Genomic DNA, 23,605 nt, shown 5'->3' with positions numbered 1-23,605 from the left:
GTGGGGGGCAGGGGGGAAAGCGCGTGGACCAGGTGGGAGTGGATATTCTGGGAGCGGGATTAAAAAAAATAGTCCCACAAAGGGCTCTACTTGGGAGCCCCAACTGGGATAGACACAGGTGTGACCACTGTACAACTGTCCCACGCTGATACCCTGGGGCAGTTAAATAGCTGCTTCTGCTTGAATCTTGAAGATGACCATGCTATCGTGTTAGTTTAGCAGCTTTGAGTGGCATATACAATTAGGAGGAGGGCTACATTGACTTTCCTTTGATTTCATTTTTCCTGAGCGTCAGACCCAAAGCCTGATTCTCATCTCACTTTTGGACCAGTGGTACGACAGTGTGCTTCCAGTGACTTCAGGTGAGTTACTCCTGATTTACACTGGTGCTGGAAGAAAAGTAGGCCTGGGTGTCCTATTCCTTGACCACGAATGTGATGACTTAAGGAGCAAGCCAGTGTAATATTTAGCCTTATGGGGTGCTGAGGTGGAAAAGGCACTGACATAGTTCCCCTCCGCCCATCCTCCCAAGGGATCTGACTTTGAAGAGTGAAGGAGAACAGAAGTCTAGAACTTGCTGTTTCCTCTCCTTCAAAAATCTATATAGACCTGTGAGTTGATCATGCCAGCTTCGTACAAATAACCCAAGTGGCCGATCTCCCACTGTGATGAATTGACCTATATGTACACTACGTTGCTTTTGGGATATGGCGGTCCCACTCATGTGTGATTGATCTCTTCTGTACTGGCTGAGCTAATGGAACTGTTCTGCTATTTTCCCAGTAGTAGGGAGGGATTCAGGTTTCAAACTTTCCCCTTGGCTGGCTGAATGGCTCAGGGAGTTGGCTCTAGAGCATTTTGCTGCCTACTTGGTTCTAATCCAGCCAAGGCATGTTGTGGTGCATGATTGGTTAGTAAACTGAAGGATAAAGTATAGCTCCTATTTCTGGTAGAACTGCTGTTAAATAGCTTGAAGAAAGGCCAATATTGGGTTCTGTGGGTATGGCCCACCAGAAGCAATGCTCAGTATTGTTTGAGTAGCAGCTGTGTTAGTCTGTATTCGCAAAAAGAAAAGGAGTACTAGTGGCACCTTAGAGACTAACCAATTTATTTGAGCATAAGCTTTTGTGATGCATCCGATGAAGTGAGCTGTAGCTCACGAAAGCTTATGCTCAAATAAATTGGTTAGTCTCTAAGGTGCCACTAGTACTCCTGCTCAGTATTGTGTTTTCCTATCAAGTTGGCATGACACAATTCAGATCTATGGGAAATGGCAGTAAGTGAACTGTGTTGTTTAAGATTATCAAAAACATTTCCTTTTTCCTTATCCTCTCTGTAATTAGAATCTTTCTCATTTATGTCTCTAACATAATGCTGAGCACATTGTTCTTGCTTGAGTGTCGTTGGGTGTGTGTATTTTAATAATCATCTTGCAATCATGCAGTTCCGTATTCCATTAGCACAGTTCACCTGCCTAAGTACTTATCTGAGTATCCAAATGCGAGATCTGGGCATTCGGTTTATTCACATTTGAAACTTGTGGCAGCCAGTGAGTTTGCTGCTAACACTGACACATCTGCATTTTCTTCTCCTTTAAATTGAAAGTGACTGGTTCATTATGAGCTTCACCACAGCATTGCAGAGAAATTCAGCAACTGCCATTCCAGGGAACAGTGGGGAAAGCAGGCACATTCCTCCATCTTTAAACAGAACTTACAGTATAGAAAACAGGGTAAGAATAATTCTTCATTAACACACAAAATCTCACCCTGGGCCACTCTCAGAAAAATGCTCACCACGCCTCTAGCACTTCTTAGGCCTTGTCTACACTGGCAAGTTTCTGGGCATTTAAGCAGCTTTCTGCATTTTAACTCCCGAGGTGTACACATTGCCAAGCCACTGAGTGCTTAGTTGCAGCACTGTAAAAAAAAACCACCCCAACGAGAGGCATGCAGCTTTCTGCGCCTGGGGTACAGCGCTGCGGTGCCAATGTAGACGCCCTGGTCGATTACAGCACTGCAGTTGGCCTCCGGGAGGTGTCCCATAATGCCTGTTTTTGCCTTTTTGGTCATCGGTTTGGACTTCACTGCCCTGCCCGCAGGTGACCAAGCGTGAGTCCCTCCCCATGAATTCCTTGGGAATTTTGAAAGTCCTCTTCCTGTTTGCTCAGTGATGCATGCAGTGATCTCAGCGCATCTTTCCAGCTGGCCAGGTGCCTGACTCCACGCACCAGGCGATCCCCTGCATGGAGCAATGCTGAGCTGCTGGACCTCATCAGCATCTGGGGAGAGGAGGCTGCCAGTCCCAGCTGCGCTCCAGATGTAGGAATTATGATACTTATGGACAGATTTCACGATGCATGACAGAAAGGGGCCACAACTGGGATACACTGCAGTGCAGGGTCAAAGTGAAGGAGCTGCAGAATGCCTACCACAAGGCGCAGGAGGCAAACTGCCACTCCAGTGCTGCGCCCATGAGCTGCTGGTTCTACAAAGAGCTGGATGCGATACTCGACCGTGACCTCACCTCCACTGCGAAGGCCCCTGTGGATACTTTGGTGTCTCGCGTGCCAGTCAAGAGTGGACCGAGCCAGGAGGAGGAAATCTTAGACGAGGATCGGGAAGGTGACCCAGAGGCAGAGGACGACTTGTAGGTCAGAGATGCATGCAGCCAGAAGCTCTTCTCTACCCTGGAGGAGGCTAGCCAGTCACAGCTGTCAGATGTTGGTGAAGCGCAAACAGGAGAGGAGGCCTCTGGTAAGCGGATTTTGGGAATCGCTGAAGCGAGTTGTTGGGAGCAGGAGGGTTGCAGAATGCAGGCTTGTGTCTGGATGATGCATGTACCACCACATGCCTCGTCTGAGCGGCGGAACAGGTGTTGATTGACTCCCTCACTTCATGGGAATCTCCGTCAGAGATCTCCAGGAAACTCGCATCGAGATACTGGGCAATCTGATGCCACAGGTTCTTTGGCAGAGCTGCTTTGTTTCTTGCCCCATTAACTGTAACTTCCCCGCACCACTCTGCTGTCACTGGGGGAGGGGAGACCATTGCTGCACACAGGCAAGCCACGTAGGGCCCAGGGTGGAAGCCGCAGTCTTGGAGAAGACCCTCCCTTGATTCCCTGTTCACCCTCAGCAGTGAGATATCTTCCATAACGAAGATAGCCTGTGGAAAATGTCGACTTTCCCACTCCGAACTGGTGAGCAACTGATCGGTAGCAGTCAGAAGTAGCCAGCTTCCACAGTGCAATCACCACACGCTTCTCCAATGGCAGGGCAGCTCTCCTTCTCGTGTCCTTGCACTGCAGGGCTGGGGAAAGCTCATCACCCAGGCCCATGAATGTGGCTTTCCTCATCCAAAAGTTCTGCAGCCACTGCTCATCATCCCAGACGTGCATAAAGATGTGATGCCACCACTCAGTGTTTGTTTCTTGAGCCCAAAAGCAGTGCTCCACTGTGGTCAGCACCTCCGTGAATGCCAAAAGCAATCTCGTGTCATAGCTAGTACGCGTGGTGAGATCAATGTCGCACTCCTCTTGCCTTTGTAGTTTAAGGAATACCTCCACTGCCACTCGTGACGTGTTAGAGCGAGCAGCATACTGGTCAACAGTTCAGGATCCATTCCTGCAGACCGAAGAAGCAGAGCGCACAATACACAAACTGTTGAAAGATAGCGCCAAATGCTGATGGAAGCACAGGGATTGCTGGGATGTGAAGCAATGCATCACAAGGTGTTGGGACAGGACCCAGGATGCCTCGAAACCCCCTCCACCTTCCCACAACTCTTAGCAGCAGAAGAGGAAGAGATGCTCTGTGGGATAGCTGCCCAGAGTGCACCGCTCCGAATACCACTGCAAGTGCCACAAGTGTGAACACACTATTGCTCAGGCAGCTGACAGTGTGAACACACAACAGCAGTTTCACTTCAGCGCTCTCTGAGCTGTAACTCTGCCAATGTAGACCTACCCTTAGACATTAACTGATTGATTCCCCACAACACTCCTTCAAGGCAGGCCACTATTACTACTCCCATTTTACAGATGGGGAAACTGAGGCAGAGCAAAAGTCAGTGACTTGGTCAAGGCCATATAGTGAGTGAGTAGCAGGGCTGAGATTTAACTCAGGAGTTCCTATCCCCTGTCCCATATTCAGACTAGGAGAGCATGCTGGCACAAGATCAGTTTCTCTTTAAAACAAAGTCTATGAAATAGCTGAGAGAGGACGTACTCTTTTAAGTAGTGAGCTGTTGTGGGAAAGTGGGTAACCATGTAGTTAAGGCAAAATTCCAAAGGCAGATTGTGCAAGAAATTGAAAGCATAAACCACTCTCTTGAAGATCCTGCACCAGTGGGGATTTTCAAAGTAAAACACAAGTGAAAGAAAAAAAGCCAAGAAAACAAAACCCAAAACTGAACTAATTTTCCTTGACCATCTGGTCAAGGAAGCAATGTTTTCTTGTATTCTTGCATAAGACTGAGGCTATTTCTTGCTTTCTGCCAGGGCCCGCATGGTAGGCCAATACACAGGAATGTGATTACTCCCTGATAGCTGGAAAGAAAGAAGAAAGCTTTCCATTATTAGCTTATTCTGCTCTTATTTGTACTGGGATGTGCAGATAGCTGTTTACCGGAATTCTGAGAAACACAGGATCTAGCTAGCTAGTTAAATGGTGATAGCTAGCTATCATAATTTCCAGGCAAATTAGGCCTGTATGGTGAAGTCCCTAGCAGACTTAATTAATCTTTCTTCCCTAGCAGAGGAGATTCTGTTTGCACTCTATTTGGGTGGTTGTGTGGATTTTTTCAATGGAGCTTGTTGATTTACATCATTCAAGGATCTGGCCCAGCATTTAAAGAGAAGATCATCCTAACAAGTAAGGGGGGAGAATTGAGGAAGGAGGAAGTGATGGGAGAGAAGAGGTGGAAGTTCATATTTGGAAGGAAGGCAGTTTGCACAGCATGGCTTTATTCTAAACTCAGTAGTGCTGATTGCTTGGTTTGTGTTTGAGCTGCAGCTCATGGGTGGAGAATCCGGGTGTACCGTGAACAAAGAAGTTGTAAGCAGAGGTGGGCTAAAACCAGAACCATTGATCCAACCACCTTGCGTCACACCCGTAACACTGTTTTCTTAAAAGAGAACAAACCCTCTAGTTGTGTGCACCTCAACCAGAGGGGTGGATGGATGTCACTTGGCTCTCCAGTGTATCAATCGGGAAATGGGCTGGGAATCCTGAATTGAATGGTCTTCTGGTTCCATTTTGCTATTGTAGATTTTGCCAATTTCCCCTTCTCAGAATGAACCACGCCAGTAGGAAAAGTCTTAGGGTGTGTCCACCCTGCACCTGGGAGCTTGCTTCCAGCCTGGGTATTTGGACACATGCTAGCTCCACCTAAGCTAGCATACTAAAAATAGCAGCATGGATGTCGTACACGGGCAATGGCACAGACTAGCCATCCAAGCACAAGACCACTTGACCCCCTGGGTCTGAGCGAGGGTCGCTAGTCCATGCTTCTAGAACATCCACAGTGCTATTCTGAGCACACTGGTTCCAGTGAAGCTAGCACGTATGTCCACATCAGCTGGGAGGCACACGCCCAGCTGCAGTACAGACCTACACGTGTAGGCCCAGGCTGTAAAGCCCCAGCATGAGCTGCAGGGAAGGGTGGGCTTTGCATCTCTGAAGGCTCCTTCTCCTCTCCCTGGAACCTGTTGCTCATGCCCAATGAAATCTTCCCTACAATAGATTTTGAAACAAATGCTGGACCCATGCCTTAATCCTGACTCATTGTCTTTACTAGAAGGGTAGTCTGACTAAGCACTTTGGGACTGAGCTCACTGTGAGTCAGCAGCATGTTTACCTGTGAATTCCTGGAAGAATTTACTCATTTGAAAATCCTCTTTTGGGGGAATATCTCAAAAATTCCCTCCTTGCTCCATTATCCAGAGTGAGGCTGAGCTTGCCATCAGATGGACTACAAGGAGAAATGTCTCTTTTGCTTCTATATTCTAGTAACTCTCATTAGGGAGTTTTTAGAACTACACCGAATGTGTGTAATCTTTGCAGATACAGCTGGTCCCTGCGTGCAAATCATTATCAGCCCTGAACAGCACAGTGAGCTAAACTTCACAAAGCCCATAGCACAAGTTTTTCAGCCTGGCTTTCCAAGCGTGACAGAAAAAGAGGGGTTTCCTGAAGGCTCTACATCCTGAAACCGCCTCTTGCTCCTGTGAGTGCCCCTTTAATCCATATGGGCAGGCCCTGTTCTAAGTTCCCTATAAGCTGCGTGGCCACATGGCCGTGCAGCACCCTATTTAGCGCCACACAGGCATTCAGGGAACCTGCCCAGCCAGGACCTTTCGTGGGAGGGGCGTCCTTCTTCTGGCCCCTCCCTAGCCCCGGACCTGCCATGGCCGGTGGAGAGGAGCCCCTCTCGTCGCCCCAACCTAGCCCAACCCACAACCTGCCGCAGCAGGTCTGGGGCTGAGTTGGGGTTGGGAGAGGGGCAGCCCAAACCCAGCCCCAGCCCGGACCTGTCGCAGCTGGGGGAGGAGCACCTATCCTGCGGCCCCAGCCCCGAAGCTGCTGCTGCAAGGAGAGGCACCTCTCCCCCCAGCCCAGGTGCTGCTGCGGGGAGAGAGAGCTGGGTAGAGTCCTCTCTCCCCACCGGAGCACCCTCCTGCACCCAAACTCCTCATCCCCAGCCCCACCCTAGAGCCCACACCCTCAGCTGGAGCCCTCACCCCGCCACACACACCAACCCGCTGCCCACCCCTGAGCCCCTCATCCCTGGCCCCATCCCAGAGCCTTCATTCTCCGTGCACCCCCCCCCCGCACCCGAACCCTCTGCCCAAGCCCTGAGCCCCCTCCCACACTTCGAACCCCTCGGCCCCACCCCCACCACATGAATTTTGTTATGTGCACCAATATGAAGGTGATGTGTCACACATCATCTCCATATTGGTGCACATAACAAAATTCATTCCTCACGTATGTGGGAAAAATTAGAGGGAACACTGGCCCTGTTGCTTTCTGAGTGAACATCTGGCTAATTCCTGGGCCTGGAAAAGACACAAACCAAGTCTATTCCTGGTGCCGAGGAGTCTGAAAACCCTTTCTCACTCCCAAGTCCATCAGGGGGTTGGGAGGTAACCCAGGGCCACCCACTCCACTGGGTTCCAGCTCAGGGCCCCTTGAACTAGATAAGCAGGATCAGGGTTCTTCGACTCTGACAGTGCCTTGAGCTCCCTCCTACCTTCCTCTGGATCTCGGCAGGCTCTCCAGCCTGTCAATCAGTCAGTCCCCTCCTGGGCTATTGACTCTGCTGTGGCTGTTTAGTCGTGTGCTGGCAGGAGCTCCTTTCTCCAGCCTGCTCACTCCTCTATTAGCCATCTTGCCCTTCTGCTTCCCAGCCTTCTTATCCTCCCAGCTTGCAAGAGACTGTCAATCAGCAGCGTGAGGTACATATATCCCATGACACCATTCCTCTGCTGGAAGCCAACATAAGGTCTATCCATTACTGAAGCCACATGGAAATCCCTGGAAGATTGCTAAATTATAAAGCTGTCTTCCCATTGTTAAGCAGTTTGGGGCAGGGTCAGTCTTTACTTCTATGCCTTGTACTGGTCTGAACACAGTGTCAGCACTTTACAAATACTAATAATGAATAAAGCAGTCCGATTGGGAAAAACATATAAATGATACTTTTGGGGGAATTCTGCCCCACTGTACATGTGGAGAATTTATGTCCCCTCAGATTTCTTTGTTTCCCTGCAGAAAAATGATTTTCTGACAGGGAAGCAAAGGGAAGCCACAAGAACGGTCATGCGACTCTCCCCAGCAGTATGTTTCAGGTGCGCAGGGCAGCCGGCAGAGAGGTAAATCACTGTGGGGGAGACCCGCCTGGTGGCTCCTACCCTGCGCCAGGCTCAGCTGCTAGTCCTGGCTGGGCTGGGGAGGACAGGACTTCTTCTTCCCCTGCACAGCATCCAGGACCGTGTTAGACCCACCCCCAGATTCCTCCCCAGCTGTAGGAAGCTCTGCAAACTCCACCCCACCCCTCCTGTGCTTCCTGCACCCATTGCTCCTCAGCTGCAGGGGGAGGGATCACTGTACAGGGAGCTGGTCCCCGCATCCGCCCAACCCCCGTGCAGACAGACCCCTCAAACCCAGACCCTCCCACCAAGTGTCACCCACCCCCTGCACCCAGAACCCCCCCAATGAGCCCCATTCCCCCTGCATCTGGACCACCCCAATGAGCTGCACACACCTGGATCTCCATGGTACTGAGCCCCAACCAGTTGCACCTGGATCCCCACCTCACTCAGCCCCACTCCCCTAGCATCTGGACCCCACAACTGAGCCCCAATCACCTTCACTTGGACCCCTCTGCAGAGTCCCATTACTGTTGAACCCAGAACCTCCCGACAAGCCCCTGTGCATCCAGATCCCCCCCCACCTGGATCCCCCACTGAGCCACCCGCACCCAGATTGCCCCACACAGAACCTTCTCAACCCACACCTGGATTCCTCCCATACTAAGCCCCTCCACACTTGGATCCTGCCTTGCTGAGCCTGCCTGCCCACACCTGGTGCACCTGGCATGGAGGGGCAGGGCCCTGGGGTGTTTCTGGGGCAGGCCTGGTCCTTGCACTGTTTCAGGGTTGGGTGCAGCCTCACCGTTGAGTCTGTGTCCTGGGGGAAGCTGCAGGGTGATCTCCCACCTCTTTTCAGCCAGTGGCCTGTGCTGCCCAATGCCATGCTGGAGCCTCCACGTTTATTGGACAAATAAAATTTGCAGAATTTTGCATAACTTTAAAGTATTATGCACAGAATTTTTATATTTTTTTTGGCGCAGAATGCCCTCAGGAGTAAATAACTGAACATTAATACAACATCCGAAATCATGGCCAGAAAGATTCCAGAGCTTAATTTTTTGTGATCATCATTGCACTGAGTGTGGTTACAAGTAATTTCCTATGCAGTTTTCCACTGTATTGTTCTTTGGACATGTTGTGATACATGCTTTGATGTTGATAATAGAACAGAATTTGAGTCAGTCATTTCTCAGTGCCTGTTTGACAAATAAGGAAATACTGCTGGGAAAGAGAGGGGTCAAAGGCCTCTGTGCAGGGAGAGGGGCTGATGAACTCCTGTAGCGCATACAGTAAGTTCTCTTATTGTAGAATGGCTTTCCAGGGGACAAGGGTGGAGTTAATGCAAATTCCCCAACTCTGGTTATGAAAAAAACTGGCCTTTTTGAAGCTACGCCCTGAGGAGGGGGTGATTGCCTGCTGATTTACTGTTACAGAACCAGGTTCTAAGGCCTGAGTTGCATAAAGAAACAGCTGATCTACCCCGTCTTCTTTCTGGTTCCTGATCTAAAGACTAGCAGGAACTTGTAACTATGAGGAAAACCCAGCTGTAGGTTTTGAAGGACTGACACCTACCAGAGCCCTAAATTGGAGTTGGCAATGATCTCTGCTAAGCTTTTTAGCATGCGTACAGGTTCTTTTATTGTTTTAATTTTCTCTCTGTAATGTTTTTACTTTCAGAACAAATGTGCTTGCTTAGAAAGAGCTGTGTAATAACTTATAACTGCAGGCAATACACTGGTCATAGCCCTTGCAAAAAGGCAAAATGCAGGTGCTGGCCTTTCTAGGCAATCTGGGTTGCTGGGATTCTATGCATCTGATGAAGTGAGCTGTAGCTCACGAAAGCTTATGCTCAAATAAATTGGTTAGTCTCTAAGGTGCCACAGGTACTCCTTTTCTTTTTGGGATTATCAGTGTAAATCAGAGAGCTATGCAGCCTTAAAATCCCTGGCCAGGAGGGAGTGAAACATGTCTCTCTGTACAGGAGAGATGATGGCTGGGATCCGGAAGCCTAAAGTGAGTCTCCTTAATGAACTAATTTAGAACCCCATCATTTTATATGTATAGTTGGGATGTTTTCCAACGTGCATTACTTTGCATTTATCAACATTGAATTTCATCAGCCATTTTGTTGCCCAGTCACCCAGTTTTGTGAGATCCCTTTTGTAACTCTTTGCAGTCAGCTTTGGACTTAACTATCTTGAGTAGTTTTGTATCATCTGCAAATTTTACCACCTCACTGTTTACGCCTTTTTCCAGATCGTTTATGAATACGTTGAACAGCACTGGTCCCAGTACAGACCCCTGGGGGACACCCCTATTTACCTCTCCATTCTGAAAACTGACCATTTATACCTACCCTTTGTCTCCTCTCTTTCAACCAGTTATTGATCATGAGAGGACCTTCCCTCTTATCTGCCTACTTTGCTTAACAGCCTTTGGTGAGAGACCTTGTCAAACGTTTACTGAAAGTCCAAGTACAATAGTTTTGTTCACTACTGTACCTCTTGAACCTAATTTAGCCAATGCAAAGTTCAGATAAAGTTCACTGTAGGTACTTCTGGGTGGGAGACAAGCCCCTTCTTTGTTCTATGGCTTCATAATTTGCGGTCATTGCCATAATTGTTCTAATGAGTTTTTGTCTTTAAGAAAACATGTCCTGCTGGATTCGTTCCAAAATCCAATTAAAGAGTTAACGGTGAAATTACAAGGTTCCACTAATCTAATCTGGAGTATGGCTGCACTGTTGAGATTAGAGGTAAAGTGTTGGTGCTGTTCTGGAAACCGCCTGGTTATCTTCTAGAAATATAATACTTTAAAATAAATTAATGAACCTCATCCCTGTGCAGTGGGGCAGCTCAAGGCCTATGCACTGCTAAATCTCATTTAAGCCTTATTTTGAGGGTTTACACTGATCCTCTGAAAAAGAGAGAATTTCATCCAAATGAGAACAAAGGATCAACAGTTTGGCTGTCTCACCACAACTTTTTGTTGGGACTCCTCCTACAGACGCTGGCCATAAATTAGCGTGGAGTCAACCCCAGGAGAAGTTCCAGAACAACTGTGTTTTGATGCTTCCAAGTTAATGCCCTACTTCGTTTCCTTATTCTTTTACTCTTGGTCTCCTTTTTATTTTTAACCATGAAATATGTAATGGTCTGTATGGTTGTATGGTGCCTAGCACAACTCGGCTGGAATATATTTGGGCCTCTAGGGAGTAAAAATAATAAAATGTAGATCAGTTGGCTACATAGTCCCGAACTGGAAAGCAGCCTGCAGTAGGAGGAGAGACTGAGAGATAAGCCCTTCTATCAGAGGCCTGGGATGAGGCCTCAGCTAAAGGAGTGGGCAAAGCTTTGCCGATATAAAGCACAGTTAGCAAAACTCAGGCAGCAAGCAAACCTCAGGCTCTGCCTGCTTGCAAGCTCACAGAGTCCGGCAAGAACAGGGCTGATGTTGCAGAAACGCATATTCCTAAGGAGTGCTAAGCACAGAGCACTCCCGCAAGAGTACGCATCCCGATATCAAGTAGTACCCCAAGGTTCCCCAAGGATAACAGGAACACAATGACTCCTCCTGAAACATAAGGTCAGGATAACAGTATGTAATAAAAATGTTTTGATCAAACCAACATGTACAAGGCGATGGGTAATAACTAGCCACGTCAGGGGGCAATGACTAACTATGTCAGAGGCAGTACGTAACTTGTTTGTATCAGGGTATAAAGATGTATCTCAGAGGGAGTATCTTTGTCCAGCCGAGGGGGAAATGGAAAGTACTGCAGTTCACTGAGCTGTGTCCATTGTCATGGGCATACATGTCTTAGTAGCCTCGTAGAGTCTGCCAGGTGCTGTTACTATGCTTTGTCGACAATAAACCTGGCCTGGTGCCTTTGTACCTTAATGGATCTTGTGGTCATAGGGCTGTTCGCTTGAGGTCTGCTGTGCCGGCTGTCTGCACAGAGTTTGGGCAGCACACAGGGAGAATACATGCACACAGGCGAATATCTAACCACACAGCCATGTTGTTTCACAAGGCTGGTACACCACTCAAAACCTTTGGTTTGAGGATGTAAGTGAGTAGTGCATCAGCTGCACGCTGTCTGCCTGCACAGGAGTGTATTTTACACACAGGAGCCTAGGTCTCTTAAAGTACAGTTTCTGTAGTTTCCTTTTTCTGATGACAATGACAAGAAGTACTGTAGGGCCTTGTATGTTCAGAGACCAGGCATACATATACCTCCACTTATCTCCTACTCATATCCCTCAAAGAGGTAAACCAAGCTGAGCAACAGAAAATTATGATGGGTTTCATCTCCCTTTCTTTTTACATGCTGAAAGACGGTACAGGAACAGCATTTTCTCAGATGGAGCCGAGCCAGGTTTCTTACCTTCAGCTAGAACAGTATCACTTGCTTCCCTGAACCTACTCCCTTTCCTTTTAAAGGTGGGAGGGACGTCAGCCTTAAGACCCCGATTTGGGAAAACACTTTACATGTGGTCAACAGACCCACTGACTTCAGTAGCACCTAAGCATGTGCTTAAAATTAAGAACATGCTTAACTCTTTTCCTGTATCAGGGTCTATATTTGGTGAACATGTGTTTTATCACACAGGCTAAGAATCAATACAAGAAAGTGAGACATGAGCAGAAAATTCTTCATCACTATTTAAAAAATTTCTGGGAACTCATTTTTCACACCTCATTTTTAATGTATACAAAACCTCATATCTTTGCACACAAAATTCAGTACAGCCCACATGTGTGCAAAGGAAGTTTATATGCACACAGCTATGTTTTTGCATATCCAAAAATTAAATGCAAGAAAATGCACCCTCAAAGACCTAGGTGAAAAGAAAGTACCCCCAAAAATTTGCCCCCCTGAAACTATGAGCATAATTGTAGAGACCGCAGTTAGTCACTGTTGCAAGTGTCCTTACATGCCTCTTGAGCTCATGTAACTTAATTATATTAGAAACAACTGGAGTCCCATGATTAGAAATATGTTTTCCCTGGAAGGGGAAAAGAACAATGTAAGAATATATACAGTTTAGTTTCTCATTTCATCATGATTGGGACCTTTCCCAGAATCTTTAAACCAGAGTAAACTTGATTTAGAGCTGTCTCATTTGTCCAAGACTATCACTGTAATTGTTTATTATAGTAACAGAATTGTAGATATGCGTGGTTCTCTGCCGACAAATACAAACAAGAGACAAGCCTGACCTTACGGCTGTTACAATGCAGTTTAGACAGTGTAAAGCCAAAGAAGAGGGAAAGAGAGAGATTGTCATATAAAGTAATGAGAATTTGCATTGCTGAAGTTTGACATGTGTGGTCTTGTCATTTCAGGACTGTTATCTATTTAAGTTGCTTTATTTAAAGACAGTAGAGTCGGGGGGGGTGGGGGGATTGGTTATTGGACAAAGGCCCATTGAAACTAACTTTATGTTCTGAATAGCTGTACTTGGCTGTCTGTTCAGTGATACTCTGTCAGCCTCTCCCGCACCCCACCCCACCCCAATGTCCACTCCTATTTAAGATTTGGGACTGCAAAAGAGTAGGTCTGGGGGAAATGCAACACTTGAAAATCTAAAATCCCTTGCATACCTCTGGAAAGCTCAGCTGCTTTTTGTCTCTGATTCTCATCACTGTTTTCAAATACTCCCTGGAATGTTGCCATGCAGAGCAGAGGAGCTGGCATCACAAAGAGGAGGGTGGGGTGCTCTGTGCTTTTATCAGATACAAACTATCTGATAAAAGCACAGAGCATCCCACCCTCCTCTTTGTTATCCCTTTAAAAAACTATTTTTTAAACACAGTTTCAGAGGTGTTTGCAAGTGGAGCAAAGGAAGTTAATGATACAAGGTGAATTCCTGAGATTTCAAATGGACTGAGGGCTTGTCTACACTGGCACTTTACAGCGCTGCAACTTTCTCGCTCAGGGTTGTGAAAAAACACACACTCGCTGAGCGCAGCAAGTTTCAGCGCTGTAAAGCACCAGTGTAGACAGTGCATCCACGCCGGGACCCCACCTCCTCCTGGGACTTTCCCATCCCCCTCACTGCTGATGGGTTTTTTTGTTTGACTCTCTCCTCCGGTTGTTGTTTTTTAATAAAAGAATGGTGTTGGTTTGAAAGCAATCTTTATTATATTAATTGAAAGCAACAGACAATTCTGTTAAACCTTCATATTGCATCGTCTGCACCAATCACAATCACCTCCTAGCATTACAAGCACTGCATTCCCGAGCATCCTTGATCCATATGGCCCCACGCTGCATGTAACTGGAATATGTTTTATGCAAAAGGTCTAGGATGACCAGATGTCCTGATTTTATAGGGACAGTCCCGATATTTGGGGTTTTTTCTTATATAGGGTCCTATAACCCCCCACCCCCTGTCCTGATTTTTCACACTTGCTGTCTGGTCACCCTAAAAAGGTCTCTTGTAAGGTATAATTACAAAGCTAATAATCTACTGCAGTGGTCTCCAAAGTGGGGTGCACCAGAGGATCCCAGGGGGTGCGCAGCGGGAGGAGCGCCGACGGATGGCACTCCACTATTTTCTTTCTTCAGCAGCAGCTCTGCATGCCTGCGGGAGGTCTTCCCTCCTTCTTTTTTCGGCAGCACGCCTGCGGTAAATCTCCCCCTCCTTTTTTCGGCAGCACCGTGGGGGTGCGCGATCCTTGTATCTGACGCTAGAAATATGAAGTATAACTCTGAGGTCCTATTGTAACTATGCAAAGTGTGGTAAGATTAATGGTGGCTTAGAATCTTGATGGCTCCCATTGACTAGGACAATTGGTTGTGAATGGGTTTATTTACCTGCAGGCCTTCCTGTGTATGTGTGGGCCAGCCCCTGGGTAATGAAGAATGAGGTCTCACAGGACATGTGACCATGTCACATGATACTGGAATCCATCTTAAATCTGGTACATTTCTATTTAGAAGGGGAGGTGGGGACACAGTGAGACAAAAGATTCCTGCTTTGTGCCAAAGCTATAAAAGGGGGTGGAACAGAACAAAGAGGAGCCAGCCATGAGAAAACCCCTAGTTTCCACCTAAGATGTCTGCTGGAACTAACAAGGACTGTACCAGGGGAAAGGATTGGGCCCAGACTTGGAAGGAGTCTAGTCTGTGAAAGAAGTTTATTGGAACATCTCTGAGGGTGAGATATTACCTGTAATCAGTTTCTTAATGAATTAGGCTTAGACTTGCAGGATGGTCTTACCTAACTCGTGTTTCCCATGGAGAATGATGATGTATTCATGGCAGTTCTGTCACATGAGTCCTGACCTCACTGAATTGAATCCGAATTGTATCTTCAGTGACACCAATCTTACCTGGGTAGAGTTTTGGTAATCCTGAAAGTTTATTTTGCGAGTGTGTGATTCAGCTCCAGCGCTTCAATGTGGCTTGTGTAGTGTAGAAAGTCTCATGGAGATACTGTGCTCTAAAAAAACCACCTCCACGAGGGGCATAGCAACAAGCCAGTGAAGATGTGCCCTGAAAGGCTACAGTTAGGCCCTGTCTGCAGTAGCAAGTTTCTGCGCAGTAAAGCAGCTTTCTGCGCTGTAACTCCCAAGGTGTACACACTGCCAAGCCACTTAGCGCTTATCTACACGGGCACTTTACAACGTTGCAACTTTCTCGCTCAGGGGTGTGAAAAAACACACCTGAGTGCAGCAAGTTTCAGCACTGTAAAGCACCAATGTAGACAGTGCACTGGAGGTCAGACATGCAGTGCAGTGATGGGGATTGAACTGAGGGCCTTGAGGCTGTTATACTTTGAAACAAGTTTCCATAAGTCAAGATTTAGCATCTGATCAGACAAATGAGTCCCTAGGTTGCTGGGTTCAAGTCTCTAACAGGAGAAGATATTAGTTAATAGGGGAATTTGCATAGGGATTATGTCAGGAGGTTGGGAGTCATGACTTGTGGATTTTAATATTGGCTCTGCTGCAGTCTTGGATAGGGGCACCGTGAGGCTTAAGTAATGAAGGTAACGCACTTTGCAATTCTTACCTGAAAGGAGCCACATGAATGTGAAGTATTATAACAGGAGATTGTTTTGTTACATTTTATTTTCAGCCTATGAAGATCTTTGCTCATACTTACAGAGAAACCATATTCCGTAGCCCTTCCCTTCGCAGGTATTGTATTATCCTTCTGAGCCCATGCGAATAGTGCAAATATACAGTGAAAATCCACCATTTTTTCCACTTCACGTTTATCTCCTTTTGCTAACCTGTATTCCCCTTTTCACACCTCTGCTACAAGTGAGGCCCTGCAGCATATTAACTCCAGGCCTGTACAGGCTCATCTGCAAAATGTTCAAGTGCCTGATACATTTTGGTAGGTTGTACAATTAAAACGTTGATGTTTAAAATCTTAGCCATATGTTGTTCCCCCTAGATCAGCATATGCAGAGGACCCTCCTCAGTTGGATCCTCCCCCCTTCTGAGTGGAATGGGGGCCACTGGGGACCAGAGCCATTGTACAAGGGTATGGGCCTCCTTAATATACCCTGTGAATGGCAAGATTTGGGGCAGACCTTTTCTGCGTAGCAACAACTACTTGACAGGACAAATGTGAGGGGATCTGCTTTTGGATATTTCCCTCCTGTCTCCCCCATCCTGTGGATTTGTTCTTGATAGGGATGGACTGAGGCCTTGTAATTTTCCTTGCAAACTGTATCACTATCTTGCAATTTTTTAAGACGTTTTAGAGGCTTGTTATTTGCAACCGCTACCACAGCGGTGCCTCTGTATGTCCATGGAAAATTAGGTAGGGTTATGGAGGAAAGTGCAGGTCCTCACTGTTCTTTATTCCATTCATAGACCACCATTAACACAGGTACTGATGTGGCAAAAGAATCTTCACATGGAAACCTTTACTCCTGTTCACAACTCCACTGTAGTTAATGAGAGTGCAGGCTACTCAGCACCCCGCCAGGTACTCAGCACCCCGCAACGTCAGGCCCTTAAGGTTCTGTTCATTCCTTTACTGAATGAAAGATGTGTATGCTACAGGATTTGTATAACTAAGCCCTGGTCTACATTAGGAGTTTAGGTCGAATTTAGCAGCGTTAAATCGATGTAAACCTGCACCCGTCCACACGATGAAGCCCTTTATTTCAACTTAAAGGGCTCTTAAAATCGATTTCCTTACTCCATCTCTGACAAGTGGATTAGCGCTTAAATCGGCCTTGCCGGGTCGAATTTGGGGTACTGTGGACACAATTCGACGGTATTGGCCTCCGGGAGCTATCCTAGAGTGCTCCATTGTGACCGCTCTGGACAGCACTCTCAACTCAGATGCACTGGCCAGGTAGACAGGAAAAGAACCACGAACTTTTGAATCTCATTTCCTGTTTGGCCAGTGTGGCAAGCTGCAGGTGACCATGCAGAGCTCATCAGCAGAGGTGACTATGATGGAGTCCCAGAATCGCAAAAGAGCTCCAGCATGGACTGAACGGGAGGTACGGGATCTGATCGCTGTATGGGGAGAGGAATCCGTGCTATCAGAACTCCGTTCCAGTTTTCGAAATGCCAAAACCTTTGTCAAAATCTCCCAAGGCATGAAGGACAGAGGCCATAACGGACCCGAAGCAGTGCCGCGTGAAACTGAAGGAGCTGAGGCAAGCCTACCAGAAAACCAGAGAGGCGAACGGCCGCTCCGGGTCAGAGCCCCAAACATGCCACTTCTATGATGAGCTGCATGCCATTTTAGGGGGTTCAGCCACCACTACCCCAGCCGTGTTGTTTGACTCCTTCAATGGAGATGGAGGCAACACGGAAGCAGGTTTTGGGGACGAAGAAGATGATGATGATGATGAGGTTGTAGATAGCTCACAGCGAGCAAGCGGAGAAACTGGTTTTCCCAACAGCCAGGAACTGTTTCTCACCCTGGACCTGGAGCCAGTACCACCCGAACCCACCCAAGGCTGCTTCCTGGACCCGGCAGGCGGAGAAGGGAACTCCGGTGAGTGTATCTTTTAAAATGCTGTACATGGTTTAAAAGCAAGCATGTGAAAGGATTAATTTGCCCTGGCATTCGCGGCTCTCCTGGATGTACTCCCAAAGCCTTTGCAAAAGGTTTCTGGGGAGGGCAGCCTTATTGCATCCTTCATGGTAGGACACTTTACCACTCCAGACCAGTAACATGTACTCGGGAATCATTGTACAACAAAGCATTGCAGTGTATGTTTGCTGGCGTTCAAACAACATCCATTCTTTATCTCTCTGTGTTATCCTCAGGAGAGTGAGATATCATTCATGGTCACCTGGTTGAAATAGGGTGCTTTTCTTCAGGGGACATTCAGAGGAGCCCGTTCCTGCTGGGCTGTTTGCCTGCTGCTGAACAGAAATGTTCCCCGCTGTTAGCCACGGGGAGGGGGGAGGGTTGAGGGGGTAGCCACGCAGTGGGGGGAGGCAAAATGCAACCTTGTAACGAAAGCACATGTCCTATATATGTAACGTTAACAGCAAGGTTTACCCTGAAAGAGTGTAGCCACTGTTTTATAAAATGTGTCTTTTTAAATACCGCTGTCCCTTTTTTTTTTCTCCACCAGCTGCATATGTTTCAATGATCACAGGATCTTCTCCTTCCCAGAGGCTAGTGAAGCTTAGAAAGAAAAAAAAACGCACTCGTAATGAAATGTTCTCTGAGCTCATGCTGTCCTCCCACACTGACAGAGCTCACACGAATGCATGGAGGCAAATAATGTCAGAGTGCAGGAAAGCACAAAATGACCGGGAGGAGAGGTGGCGGGCTGAAGAGAGTAAGTGGCGGGCTGAAGACAGGGCTGAAGCTCAAATGTGGCGGCAGCGTGATGAGAGGAGGCAGGATTCAATGCTGAGGCTGCTGCAGGACCAAACCAGTATGCTCCAGTGTATGGTTGAGCTGCAGCAAAGGCAGCTGGAGCACAGACTGCCACTACAGCCCCTGTGTAACCAACCGCCCTCCTCCCCAAGTTCCATAGCCTCCACACCCAGACGCCCAAGAACGCGGTGGGGGGGCCACCGGCCAACCAGCCACTCCGCCACAGAAGATTGCCCAAAAAAAAGAAGGCTGGCATTCAATAAATTTTAAAGTTGTAAACTTTTAAAGTGCTGTGTGGCATTTTCCTTCCCTCCTCCACCACCCCTCCTGGGCTACCTTGGTAGTCATCCCCTATTTGTGTGATGAATGAATAAAGAATGCATGAATGTGAAGCAACAATGACTTTATTGCCTCTGCAAGCAATGATTAAAGGGAGGAGGAGAGGGTGGTTAGCTTGCAGGGAAGTAGAGTGAACCAAGGGGCGGGGGGTTTCATCAAGGAGAAACAAACAGAACTTTCACACCGTAGCCTGGCCAGTCATGAAACTGGTTTTCAAAGCTTCTCTGATGCGTACCGCACCCTCCTGTGCTCTTCTAACTGCCCTGGTGTCTGGCTGCGCGTAACCAGCAGCCAGGCGATTTGCCTCAACCTCCCATCCCGCCATAAATGTCTCCCCCTTACTCTCACAGATATTGTGGAGCACACAGCAAGCAGTAATAACCATGGGAATATTGGTTTTGCTGAGGTCTAAGCAAGTCAGTAAACTGCGCCAGCGCACCTTTAAACGTCCAAATGCACATTCTACCACCATTCTGCACTTGCTCAGCCTGTAGTTGAACAGCTCCTGACTACTGTCCAGGCTGCCTGTGTACGGCTTCATGAGCCATGGCATGAAGGGGTAGGCTGGGTCCCCAAGGATACATATAGGCATTTCAACATCCCCAACAGTTATTTTCTGGTCTGGGAATAAAGTCCCTTCCTGCAGCTTTGGAAACAGACCAGAGTTCCTGAAGATGCGAGCGTCATGTACCTTTCCCGGCCATCCCACGTTGATGTTGGTGAAACGTCCCTTGTGATCCACCAGAGCTTGCAGCACTATTGAAAAGTACCCCTTGCAGTTTATGTACTCGCCAGCTTGGTGCTCTGGTGCCAAGATAGGGATATGGGTTCCGTCTATGGCCCCACCACAGTTAGGGAATCCCATTGCAGCGAAGCCATCCACTATGACCTGCACATTTCCCAGGGTCACTACCTTTGATATCAGCAGATCTTTGATTGCATGGGCTACTTGCATCACAGCAGCCCCAACAGTAGATTTGCCCACTCCAAAATGATTCCTAACTGACTGGTAGTTGTCTGGCGTTGCAAGCTTCCACAGGGTATCGCCACTCGCTTCTCAACTGTGAGGACTGCTCTCATCTTGGTATTCATGCACTTCAGGGCAGGGGAAAGCAAGTCACAAAGTTCCATGAAAGTGCCCTTACACATGCAAAAGTTTCGCAGCCACTGGGAATCGTCCCAGACCTGCAACACTATGCGGTCCCACCAGTCTGTGCTTGTTTCCCGAGCCCAGAATCAGCGTTCCACAGCATGAACCTGTCCCATTAGCACCATGATGCATGCATTGGCAGGGCCCATGCTTTCAGAGAAATCTGTGTCCATGTCCTGATCACTCACGTGACCGCGCTGACGTCGCCTCCTCGCCCGGTATCAAATCCGGCACAAATCCGGTTCTGGTGCTGCATATACTGCTGGATAATGCGTGTGGTGTTTAATGTGCTCCTAATTGCCAAAGTGAGCTGAGCGGCCTCCATGCTTGCCTTGGTATGGCGTCCGCACAGAAAAAAGGTGCAGAACGATTGTCTGCCGTTGCTCTGACGGAGGGAGGGGCGACTGACGACATGGCTTACAGGGTTGGCTTCAGGGAGCTAAAATCAACAAAGGGGGTGTCTTTACATCAAGGAGTATTTCAGGCAGGACTTCACGGAGGGTTCCAATAAGAAATGGTGCACCCAAGTTATTGTTCTTATTGGAACAAGGAGGTTAGTCTGGCCTCTGATTCATACATAGCTAGATTTACCTCGCTGCACCTTCTCTGTGAGTGACTGCAGTGTGACCTAGAGGAATGAGTCCCCTAGACAGGGGAGGGGGGGAAGCAAATGAGTCCAAAACAAATCTGGTCTATTTCTTGTTTTGATCCACTCCATCTATCTTTTACATCTTTGGCTGGCAGCAGACGGTGCAGAAGGACTGCATGCCATCCACATCTCATGGCTGCCTGGCAGAAGATGATGCAATAGGACTGCTAGCAATCCATATCGCTTGCCTGCTCACCATAAGACGGTTCAATAGGACTGACTGCAGGACTAAAGAGAATGACCTGGTCAAGTCACTCCAAATTTAGTTCCTGCGCCCATGTCTGTCCAGGCGCTCCTGGCCAACGTGGCCAGGAGCACCTCGGACACGACGATGACGGCTACCAGTCGTACTGTACCATCTGCTGCCACAAGGCAAGGGGTTGCTGCTACTGTGTAGCAATGCCGTACCACGTCTGCCAGCACCCAGGAGACATAGGGTGACGGTTACCTGAGCGGGCTCCATGCTTGCCGTGGTATGGCATCTGCACAGGTAACTCAGGAAAAAAGGTGCGAAATGATTGTCTGCCCTTGCTTTCACGGAGGGAGGGAGGGAACGGGGGCCTGACGATATGTTCCCAGAACCACCCGCGACAATGTTTTAGCCCCATCAGAGTGCTCCATTGTGACTGCTCTGGACAGCACTCTCAACTCAGATGCACGATTGTTTGCCGTTGCTCTGATGCAGGGAGGGGCGACTGAGGACACGGCTTACAGGGTTGGCTTCAGGGAGCTAAAATCAACAAAGGGGGTGGCTTTACATCAAGGAGTATTTCAGGCAGGACTTCACGGAGGGTTCCAATAAGAAATGGTGCACCTAAGTTATTGTTCTTATTGGAACAAGGAGGTTAGTCTGGCCTCTGATTCATACATGGCTAGATTTACCTCGCTGCACCTTTTCTGTGAGTGACTGCAGTGTGACCTAGAGGAATGAGTCCCCTAGACAGGAGAGGGGAGGAAGCAAATGAGTCCAAAACAAATCTGGTCTATTTCTTGTTTTGATCCACTCCATCTATCTTTTACATCTTTGGCTGGCAGCAGATGGTGCAGAAGGACTGCAAGCCATCCACATCTCATGGCTGCTCTGCAGAAGACGGTGCAATACGACTGCTAGCCATCCTCATCTCTTGCCTGCCTGGCAGAAGATGGTGCAATATGACTGCTAGCAATCCGTATCGCCTGCCTGCTCACCATAAGACGGTTCAATAGGACTGACTGCAGAACTAAAGAGAATGACCTGGTCAGGTCACTCTAAATTTAGTCCCTGTGCCCATGTCTGTCCAGGCGCTCCCGGCCGACGTGGCCAGGAGCACCTCAGACACGACGATGACGGCTACCAGTCGTATTGCACCGTCTGCTGCCAGAAGGCAATGGGTTGCTGCTACTGTGTAGCAATGCCGTACCGCGTCTGCCAGCACCCAGGAGACATACGGTGATGGTTACCTGAGCGGGCTCCATGCTTGCCGTGGTATGGCGTCTGCACAGGTAACTCAGGAAAAAAGGAGCGAAACGATTGTCTGCCCTTACTTTCACGGAGGGAGGGAGGGAACGGGGGCCTGACGATATGTACCCAGAACCACCTGCGACAATGTTTTAGCCCCATCAGGCATTGGGATCTCAACCCAGAATTTCAATGGGCTGCGGAGACTGCGGGAACTCTGGGTTAGCTACCCACAGTGCAACGCTCCAGAAGTCAACTCTAGCCTCGGTACTGTGGAAGCACTCTGCCGAGTTAATGCACTTCATGCACTTAGAGCATTCTCTGTGGGGACACACACACTCGAATATATAAAACCGATTTCTAAAAAACCGACTTCTATAAATTCGACCTTATTCTGTAGTGTAGACATACCCTAAAGAACATTACCTATTGCCCTCTGGAGTCCTTCCCACTTCTTATCCACCCCCTGGATCACCAGAGCAGGGTTGCCTTTCTCATAAAACAGATGGTTTCCGAGAGAGGCAAACTGAAAAGCTGCCATCTGAAAAGAGACTCATTAAGAAAGAAAGAATTTTCATGGAGACTAGATTAGCATGTCAGTGATATATTTGTATCTCAGTTAAAATTACACTGAGCTTGCCAGAGTTCTTAGTCCAAAATACTGCTGCTGGAAGGAGCAAGGAAAGTATTTCCAACACTCAGACCAGCTGCCTTTGTGACTAGCATGAGCTGATGTTGGCTCCCCCAGAACCCGCACCTTCTCTGTAGTGCCTCCTAGAGGTTGGGATTGGAACAGCTACCACTGCGTGTCGTGTGTGAGCTCCCCATATTCAGCATTCTTACACAATTCCCTATAGTCTTTAAGCTCCTTCCTAGCCAGTTGCTCCTGCACCATTCCCTGTAGAGTCTTCTTTTGGGAGAGGTTTGGACAGGAGTAGCTGTGAGCTTCCCCACAACCCATTCAATGTTGAGACAGTTGTTGGAAAACCCCAACACTGAAGTACACATGCATGGATAACCTCCTTCAATGTCTTCTCAAAAACAAAACAAACCCACTAACAAGATGAGTCCTTTATCAGGGACGTGACATCTTGTTCAGGTAATTATGTGGAGTAGAACTCCTCAGCAAAGAGGTTATAGACTCCAAGGTGTAGGAATGAACTACATGCTGTCCTACAATGGAAAATATGATAAATATTTACCACCAGGATGTATTCATAGACGAGGTGTTCTATTCTTATCAGTTTTAATAACACTTGGCAATTATATATCACTTTGCATTCTCAAAGACCTTCACAAACATCAGCTAATTAATCTTTACAGCGCCCATGT

The 23,605-nt window shown here is 47.9% G+C and overlaps 2 long non-coding RNA genes across 2 annotated transcripts in view; one reads left to right on the top strand and one right to left on the bottom strand.

Annotated features, from left to right (window-relative positions):
• LOC142069392 (uncharacterized) overlaps positions 1 to 7,412 on the bottom strand; it is a 33,019-nt gene extending 25,607 nt beyond the window's left edge. Inside the window, exon 1 of the long non-coding RNA XR_012665195.1 lies at positions 7,254 to 7,412. This is a non-coding gene — a long non-coding RNA (uncharacterized LOC142069392). The remainder of the gene's footprint in view (positions 1 to 7,253) is intronic.
• On the top strand, positions 45 to 18,984 carry LOC142069391 (uncharacterized). The gene is made up of 3 exons (XR_012665194.1): positions 45 to 362; positions 15,965 to 17,857; positions 18,447 to 18,984. It is a non-coding gene; the product is annotated as an uncharacterized LOC142069391 (long non-coding RNA).
• The last annotated feature ends 4,621 nt before the right edge of the window (positions 18,985 to 23,605 follow it).

The sequence above is a fragment of the Caretta caretta genome, chromosome 15 (genome assembly GCF_965140235.1).
Source record: "Caretta caretta isolate rCarCar2 chromosome 15, rCarCar1.hap1, whole genome shotgun sequence".
In the NCBI taxonomy this organism is placed as follows: Eukaryota; Metazoa; Chordata; order Testudines; family Cheloniidae; genus Caretta; species Caretta caretta.
Note: the sequence above shows the minus strand (reverse complement) of the source record. Positions and strands in the feature narration are given on the sequence as shown.